We start from the raw sequence: 9,510 nt of genomic DNA on the forward strand, positions 1-9,510 counted from the left end.
CCCAACAATTGTACACCTTAATTCCTGAGTGACCACTTGTGCTTGTTTTTGTTAATTTCTGAGAGAAAAAAAACTGTCATGGTATTGAGAACATGCCATTTGAACAATTGAACTACATTTACATTAACAACAGTTTTTGTATCATCCAACATCATACCATTTTTTTGTGCTACCTGAGCCAAAGATACATCAGCCTTACATCAGTGAAACAAAGCATACAGAATATTAGCATAATATAGCACCATGAATGACAACTGACACAGGTGGTTTATTTGAGCAAGAACAGGTGCAGACATTTTGCAGAGGACTTTAAAAATAGAAAATGTATAAGAATAGAGTTACAAATGAAGTATTCAGTGTTAGATTCAGATCCCAGAGTAGTGGCATCTTTTCTAAAATGTCTCTGCTTCAATGTGTCTCACTATACCCAGGATATTTTAAAAATAATAATAATTCCTTATATTTATTATAGCGCTTTTTCGCCATGACCCAAAGCACTTTACAGATACACATTACACATACATATCAGACATACATGTAATGGTCATGTACTTTGGACAATACCCACAGAAGCAAATTCAGGTGAAGTGTCTTGCCCAAGGACACAACGGCTTTACAGACGCAGCGGTGGCGGGTTTCGCCCCCTTGATCTGATCAGCCCACTGCGCCACACCGCCCATCTTCACACCTCAAAGTCATCGAGGTGCTTTACAAGTACACATTAATATCATACATGTACTGTGGACAATACCCACAGGAGCAAATTCGGGTGAAGTGTCTTGCCCAAGGACACAACGGCCTGACTCTGAGGATTTACATTTGATTAAGAACTGATTTAGACCTGCTGTTTTCTGATGATACATGTGAACGTCCGGATGATTTGACTGAGGATTGTTTATCATGACCTGCTGATGAGTTTGGATTGTAACTTGTGTTATAATGTGACGTTGATGGCAGCTGCTCTGAGTCCTCTTTCAGGTCTGGTGGTGATGAGGCTTCAGGGCTGGAGGAAAAATAATATAATTAATATAGCTGCAATAGGATAAAACATATTTATATTAAAAAAAATATGTACAAGAAACAAAAATATACACCATTAAATAAAAACATAACTGATGCTTGATCATTCAGACCAAGTATTGGAGGTGTAATGATGCCCCCTATTTACTGCTAGCATGTTGCCTGGGATCACACTTTAAAGGTCGCCTATTATGTAAAATCCACTTCTTCATGTCTTTTATACATAAACATGTGTCCCCTCTGTGTAAAGAGATTCTGAAAGTTTCAGGAAAAAAGATTCTCTCACTTTTTGTCCAGAAGGACTGTATTTCTTTACTCTAATTTGGTCTTGTGTTAATCGGGTTTGTACCTCCATCCAGCGTGGTGGCACCCTCCCTCATGATGGCCTCTCCATCCCCTAAAGCAGTGCGCCCCTTCAGGAAAGAAACGGTAGTGGCTGTGGCGGTCCAGGCCCTTCAGGGTGAAGTGAGTGGCTGTGGGGTCGTCTATTGCCTCTAACTGCAGGGGGCTGTCCTCACTCTCCACAACTGATCACCGACAGCAGAAAAAACATTCAATCACAACTTGATCTTCAACATGGTTCGTTATTGGTGACACATTGTCTGACTGATGAGCATCATTAGGAGGCTATGCTTTGACATGTTTCTAGCATTATTGATTTGAAAAGTATTGGTTTGTGTCAGTCACACTGCTGACGGTCTTGGTGTCTTTGATGCAGCATAAACCACATATTAAACAGGAGAATTGATGTGCCTGATATAGGGCTGCACGATATTGGAAAAACTGACATTGCGATTTTTTTCCCCCTGCGATATATATTGCAATATGAAAAAATACAGGAATTGAAGAAAAAGACCGTTTTGTTGTCCGCAAACCATCCTTTCTTGAACTTTAATGCTATACAATTGGTATTTTTTCTAACTATATTTAACCGGATGAATATAAGTTATCAGAGCAACAAGCTGAGCTAGCTCGGTTAGCAGCGCCGAACTGCCTTGGAGAAACACATGAAACTACTTTATTCAGTGTTTTTACCTTTGATCACCGTGTCCGTTTGCTTTGGAGATTTGATTGTGATTGGTGATTGGTTTGAGTTAATTTGCCTACTTAATATCGCACACGTCCTAAACAAATAAAAAATAAAAATAAATTAATAAAATCGCACATCCTGCGATGTGAATGCGCATATCGCGATTATCGCCACGACACGATATATCGTGCAGCCGTAGCCTGATATTTGTAGAATAGGGGTAACAATGCTCACTCAGTTGGTACTGCAGGGCATATCCATTGAGGACTCCATTGGGATGGTCAGGTGGCGTCCAGCGGAGGGTCATTTCTGTCTCTGATTGGCTGTCCAGCATCAGGGACATAGGAGGACCGGGAACTAGCAGGAACACAAACAGCTGTTATGTCAGTCTTATGCCTCATCACATGGTAAGCTATATCATGTGTGATATTGAGTTTCAGTTTCCTAAGTGAGCTGATGCCAAGTTCAGAAAAAGTACAGAAAAGGCATCAGGTTATAAAAACAGTTAAGTCTTTCTTAGTTAACTACTCCTAAAGACGTCATGAGATGATGACCTTCTGATATACAAGTGTGGCATTCAGAGGGAAAAACATGTGATGTTGTGTGTTAGTTAATGTAAAGGAAATGTGTGTGCGTCATTTTAGAAGTCCTACTGTATATATGTCTCTGTAAAATTCGACTGGGTTGGAGCATTGCTGTATGACTGCTTGAGAGCAGGTAATGTTTCCTCGTTATTATTTGATTGTTGCCCAACAAAATAATAATTGATCAACTATATCTGTGTTTATGTTTTATTGATTCCTCTCTGTTTCATTCTTTCTTGTTGTGAGTGCTAAATTGCCACAACACAGTCCTCATTAAAATGCACATGGCTTAAAAGGAATTATAATACTGTTTTGATCTCCTGTCAACTATTTCCTCCAACAAGTGCAAGCTCAATAATATCTATCCCTTCATCCCTCTTTCTCATTCTCACCTCCTTCGTTAGTGTTGAAGGACAGCGTCTCAGAGGGGGGTCCCTCTCCCTTGCTGTTGAACACAGCGACAGCCAGGTCGTAGTGGGAGTACGGTCTGAGATCACTGATCAGCTTCTTCTTCTCCTCTGCGGTCTCCACCACCACGGGGCTCTCCGGCCCTCGGTGGTGGCCCCTGGAGCCGGTTCTAGTCACGTAAACCTGGCGCAACAAAATCAGTTATGATACAATTGTTAAAAAGGAAAGTCATGGGTTTGGGAATTTGAATGTTTAAACAATTTTTCCGGAAATGTATTGATTTCATATCAAGAGTCATTCTATGACAGTGTGTCAGGGCCATTGTAGTTGAAAGAATTTAGCCCAGATGATTTTCTTATCTCAGAAAATATCAAAAAAAAATCACTGAAATTCAGATTTGTTACTCTCTTTATAATGTCCCCGACCACAGCTTAATATATATATATATAACGTAACATATTTTCATCCAACAAATGCCAGAATTCATTGTTGTTATTTTCTTATGACAATAAAACTGTGTTTTCTAAAGGGATTTAAATAGGATAAAGTATGGCAAAAATGTTCAATGGCTGATCCATTAATAACCCAAAAGAGATAAAGGGAGGAAGTGGGACCAGAGCGGGATACATCCTGAAAGTGATATCATCTCAAATAAAAATAAAAAGGCTCTTCTTGTCACAAAGAGAACTCTGAAGCCAGGCTAAGATCTGGCTTCCTCCGCTGTAAATCCAACATATGCATTATTCATGAGGACAGGCTGAATAAGGCTGGAGCCACACGAGAACGGTAACGGTCGTATCCGCTACAGTTCTCTATCAGATAGACGGTTCGGCCACACGAGGCCGACAGGGAAACGCAGATAACGATAACGGGTCCCAAGGTGGATAGATCTGCGGACGAAACGCTCTGGGTGGCCAAACGGCTCCGTGTGTACGCCCTATACGATCATTTTCTGATAAGGATGACGCAATAGCCCCGCCTCTCCCCACCTCTCCTGCTCACCCCCGTGTCACCCGGGTCATTGCTGATGTGTTTCGCCAACAACAACAACAACAGTTTTCCGAGTGTTTCGAGCCAGGTCCCGGTATCTCGCAGGACAGTGCACCCAGCAGGTGCCTCCAGCAGACCCCCCCCGCACGGCAGAGTTTCCGTTAGCCGAAATCTAAAATTCTCCGGTCAAAATGTCGCTTATTGTTTAGGTGTCCTTTGACACTCAAGCAGTCATATCATTAGCTAGAACTAGCTCGATCTGATCGATATGGACATAAACGCGAGTGAAGTCTAATCGGACAGGAGAGAGAGATCAGAGATCAGCTGCTGCTGACGGAGAAAAAGAGCCCTGCCTCTCCCCACCTCTGCTGCTAAATCCACCGCGGAGAATAAACAGAAGGGCAACCATGGAAACCATGTTTGGAAGTCTTCTTCGCTGCTTTTGGTGTATTTTGTGGCGGAACGATTTCGGTTCGTTTGCGTTACCGTTCCCGTGTGGCTCCAGCCTAAGTTAGGCCAACAACAAAGGATAACAGGATCAGTACCTTGTACCCCAGCAGGTGTCCTCTGACTGTCTTTCTCTCTATCACTGCCCAGTTCACTCTGAGGGTAGTGCTGTTTATCAGTTCAATACCCACATTCTGTGGAGCCTTCAATGGAACTGAAAGACAAATGTGAGAATGAAGGAGAGATTCTTCCAGTAAAGAAAATTAGCTGAAAAACTATTTTTTTAATATTATCTTACCATCTTCCCCTGAGTAACCAATAACAGCGTATGGCTCAGGTCCCACCCCTTGCTCATTGACAGCCTGAACTTTGATCTCAAAGGCAGAGAAGCTGCCGATGTCACTGACTGTGAATGGTGGCGTGGTTGTGTAGTTGGTGTGCCAGGTGGGCCCGTTGCCCACCACTCGCCTCCACAACACCCGATACTTGAAGTCAGGTCCGTTAAAGTTACGTTGGTCGATATCCTGTAGTGAGAGCAAAATCAACCAATAATTAACAAATGCTTTTTTTTTTACGTGTGATGCTGTTGCTGATAATTAATATGTTCAGGTATCAGGTGTACAGTACCTCCCAGGTGATGACCAGAGTGTCGGGGTCTATGGACTCGCTCCTAACATCTGCAGGGTTATTGTCTGGAACTGTGATTGGAGAAAAGTTCAATGTGGTGTCAGTCGGGGTTGCATTGAGAAGGGAAAACTGTGGTTACAAAACAGTGACTCTAACCTTCGGCAGGTGTGTTGTGGATTTCGGATGGCATGCTGGAACCGCTCTTTCCAACATCATTTATGGCAATGACGCGGAAACGGTATGACATGTAGGGCCACAAAGGGAGGTTAGTACGAGACTTCTTTCCTATGACTCTCTTCAGCTCCACCCAACCACTCTCCCCTCGAACCTTGGTCCTCAAACTCAACCACATACTCTGCAGAGAGAGAAAGGAAGATTCAAGGAGTGATGGAGAAGGACAGGATGTGAACAATAAGGATCAATAGAAACATAAATGAACACTCAGTGGAGATAAAGTCATACCGAGACACTTTGAGCTTTATATCAGTCTGATACTGCAGATCAACTAATAATGCTGCACAACTAATCAAAACAGAGCTGCCTATCATTTTGCCAGAGGGAGATAAATGATATGGGTCTGAATATTATGTGTGTCTCAGGCAATACAAACCCTTACTCAGTGACAGGAGAAATTAAAACAACAACAAAAATCCCTTTCAACAAAGAAGCGGTTTTAGCGTAAAAGAGAAGAAAAACAGAGAGTGAAAGGGACATGTGTGTGCGTAAAAATGTGAGTGTGAGTGTGTGTGTGTGTGTGTGTGTGTGTGTGTGTGTGTGTGTGTGTGTGTGTGTGTGTGTGTGTGTGTGTGTGTGTGTGTGTGTGTGTTTGTCTGTAATTACCTAGAACAGGGCTGTTGTGCTCGTCCCCAGGAGTCCAGCTGAGGGTGACTGAATGACGCTTAGGTTCAGTGATCTGGAGGAGTTCAGGAGGGTCCGGTCGATCTGAGAAGGACAACGATAGCATCATCAGAGAAAGACATGCTTATTCAGTTCATTTGCACTCATGATGAAAGATCATTATTAGCTGGGCTTTGATGAATCAACAATGTAATTAGCACAACAAATAGATCTTTGAACCCCCTGGAAACATTCGGCTTCCGTTGAATGAATGAATGGTACCATATGAATCTGTACTCACAGTTGGAGGGTATGTGTATGGCTGCTTGGATGGGCTGGGCAGCAAGGGAGAGGAAGAGGAGGAGGGGGAGGAGGCGTGAGGAGCACTGCCCCCTACTGCCAACCTGCTGTCGCTGCATGTGAGGCATTGCTCACTGTCCCATCAAAGTCCCACCTGCTCACACACTCGTACAGTAGAACGCACAAAGAGGGCAACCTCACAAGTGTGAGGCTTTGTTTCTTTTCCAGGGAGGCCTCGTATGTCCCTATTGTCTTTTTTTCGGCTCTTCTGTAGGTCAGGTCCACGCCCTCCTGCTGGTCTCTTCTCTGAAACATAAAAGAGAGGGGGGAGGTGAGGGGAGGACAAGTGGAGAAGCGAGAAGGAGGGGCGATGTCGATGTGTCAGAATGAGAGAAAGATTACCCTGCACCATGTGGTCAGACCTACAGTATACGCAGACCGAGGCACGGAGTTAACACACCAAGCAAGGGTCAACACATCCGGACAAAAAGCATCAACAATGCCTATCACTGAACCTGTTCTGCTAATCAGAAATCTCCATTTGTGTAATTACATGACACAGACTGATGTGGCCTGACACTCGTACGTACACACACACTGACATCCAAGCAGATGCCTGATTTCACTTCTTCAGGGTGTCCGCTGTGCAGCCGTCAGCGATCCAATCCCAGCCCTGTTACCTGCTTCATTGGACAGGGTCAAAGGTCACGCCTGCGATTGCTGTTTGCAGCTGGGTTGAGATGACCCACCACAGTGTCTCTGAGTGCTTTTAAAAACTATTATCACCACTGGGATGTCAACTGGCGCCTCAGATGTCGTTCAATTACACGGAGATTGTAGAGTGAGCAGCGCTGCGTTGAGATTTGAGGGCGTGGTAGTTTCGTTTTTCCACAAAAAGTCTGACTGCAGAAAATTTGCCGCCAAGAAGCCAAGTATCAAACGAGCCAAATCGACCAAGTCAATTTTGCAACTCTTTTAATTATTCATGATTTTCATGCTTAGAGGTGTTTTGCTTACAATGACAAGAATAACCCAAACACTTAGTTAGTATGTTGTGAGTGTTGCTATCATTAGTAGAATGTAATTGCTGTACGCTATTGTCGTGTGTACCCCCCTTGTCATCCATTAGATAGAAAATTGCACCCTTCCTTTCTCTGCAAAATGTAGTAATTAGCATTAAGTTGGGTGTTGCCAAGGACTTTGAATGCTGAATAGACTCTTATCAGTGGAGGAGGGTGGGGAGGAGAGACAAGATCAAACCTCAAGAGTCAAATCATGTTTGGAGTTTCACACATACTCTAATCCCCACCATGGCAACCACCCGCATATAGTATACATGAGAGACTTTCACTGTTTGCTTCATGTCCTCATGTATCCGTGTGAGGAGCTGCTATGTTGATGAATGTAGCCTGGTATATTTTCTCTCAACACGGTGAGTCATGCAAATATGAATTCTCTTTACTTTCATCAGATGTGCTGCTCGACTGGATTTGTGCGTGTATGATTATGTGTGTGTGGTTGTGTGTGTGTGTTCTTGTGTATGTTCAAACATGTGTGCAGGTCTTGAGTCCTGTCATGCCTTGCTTTTAAATATGAACTACCTCCAGCTGTGAAGATGTGTAGGGGGCGAGAACCATAGACTGTATAGAACGCAGGGCGGAAGGAGGGGGGGAGAAAAATAAATGAATACATGCCCCCCTTTACCCCCGACTCTCCCCCAGGGTTCGTCTGTCTGAAGAAACATCAGACTGAAAAGAGACGGACGCAGACAGAGGGAAGATGGAGTGATTTACTGTAGACATAAACAAAAAACACTCACAAGAAGAAACGGTCTGATAGGCATTACAGGATGAAGGCAGTGAGATTATAAGGGTCAACGGATAGTATAAGTGAGGAAGGGGGGGGGGGGGGGGGGGCTGAGAAACAAGGTGATGCTGGTAGGGGGTAGATGATCATGCCCCCTACTGAGTGAATTATAGTTCCATAGAGATCCAATTCCTGTCGGCACAATCTGCCCTAAACTCTCCCAAATCCATAATTCATTCACAAGCCACGCCATGGATTTGGTTTGGACCAATAGTCCAGGGACTATTGCCCCCCCTGGGCATGAGCCTGTTGCACTGTGAGACAAGTCTCAGACCCACTTTGTCGCTACAGCAGAAAAATATCACAAATCATGTGAAATAATACTGGCTACCTGATTCTGCTCCACTCCACAATTCACTTTTTAACACAGATATGTCTTTCATCATTCACCGCCGTGAAGATTGCATTTCTCTATCACATAGCCTATTCTTCTTAGGAGCCAAGCCCCTATAATAAGAACTGTCCAAGAACGATGAGTGCCCATTTTCCTGTCACCTTTTTATCAGTCTTCTTCCTCTCCTCATGCAGCCCCCTTGGTAGCTGAAACTAAAAGCTTTCTTCAATTCCCCTCCGATCACTTTTCACAGAACATTTCCTCGTCCCCCTTCCTCTCCCCTCTTCCTAAACGCCTTTCACTGTGACGAGCCACCGCTGGAACGAGCCACAGCACCCGCACGACACACATCTCTCGGAACGAGTGGCCGGGTGTCCCGTCCGTCCTCATTCTGGAGTAGCTTTTAATATCCTTTGGGCCAGAGGAAGTCCCGAGTTCTACGCCAGCACCGGTAACAACCCATCTATTCACAAGTGTCAGACAACTGTCTCTCGGTCGGCGGGTAATTAAACACCAAAAAAGGCAAGAGCACGCTGACTCCGGCATTCCCAAAGTAACTGCCATCCTGCCCTACCTTCTCGAAGTTAAATCAGCGCTTGAAGCCTTAATTCCACGATATATTCCCTTGAACAAAACTCGATTTCCTCTGCTGAGAGGCGAAGTCCCTCCCTTTCCGGGGGGGGGAGCTCCATGGGACCTTATAACTGTGTAATATATACCTGGCTGCTAAATCCTAAAAACTGTTACAGGATGTGTATTTTGTTTAAATTATGTAACTTTTTATTTTTTATTATATTTTTTATTGTATCATAACTTAGTACTTTTTTTTAATGCATGTCACATATTTAACATATGTAACATTAAAGGTGGGGTAGGTAAGTTTGAGAAACCGGCTCGAGATACACTTTTTGTTATATTCCATGGAATGCTCTTAACATCCCGATAGCAATGAATATCTTAAGTGCTTTGACAAAAAATCCATAAAAAAATGTCATCTATAGAAGCCGTAGTACTGTAAAAAGCACGACCAATCATTTTAGCCGGCCCGGCTAAAATAACTGGATGGC

The 9,510-nt window shown here is 43.7% G+C and overlaps 1 pseudogene; it reads right to left on the reverse strand.

Annotated features, from left to right (window-relative positions):
* Positions 1-974: 974 nt before the first annotated feature.
* On the reverse strand, positions 975-9,104 carry LOC117477469 (annotated as a pseudogene).
* Positions 9,105-9,510: the final 406 nt, after the last annotated feature.

The sequence above is a fragment of the Trematomus bernacchii genome, unplaced genomic scaffold (genome assembly GCF_902827165.1).
Source record: "Trematomus bernacchii unplaced genomic scaffold, fTreBer1.1, whole genome shotgun sequence".
NCBI lineage: Eukaryota > Metazoa > Chordata > Actinopteri > Perciformes > Nototheniidae > Trematomus > Trematomus bernacchii.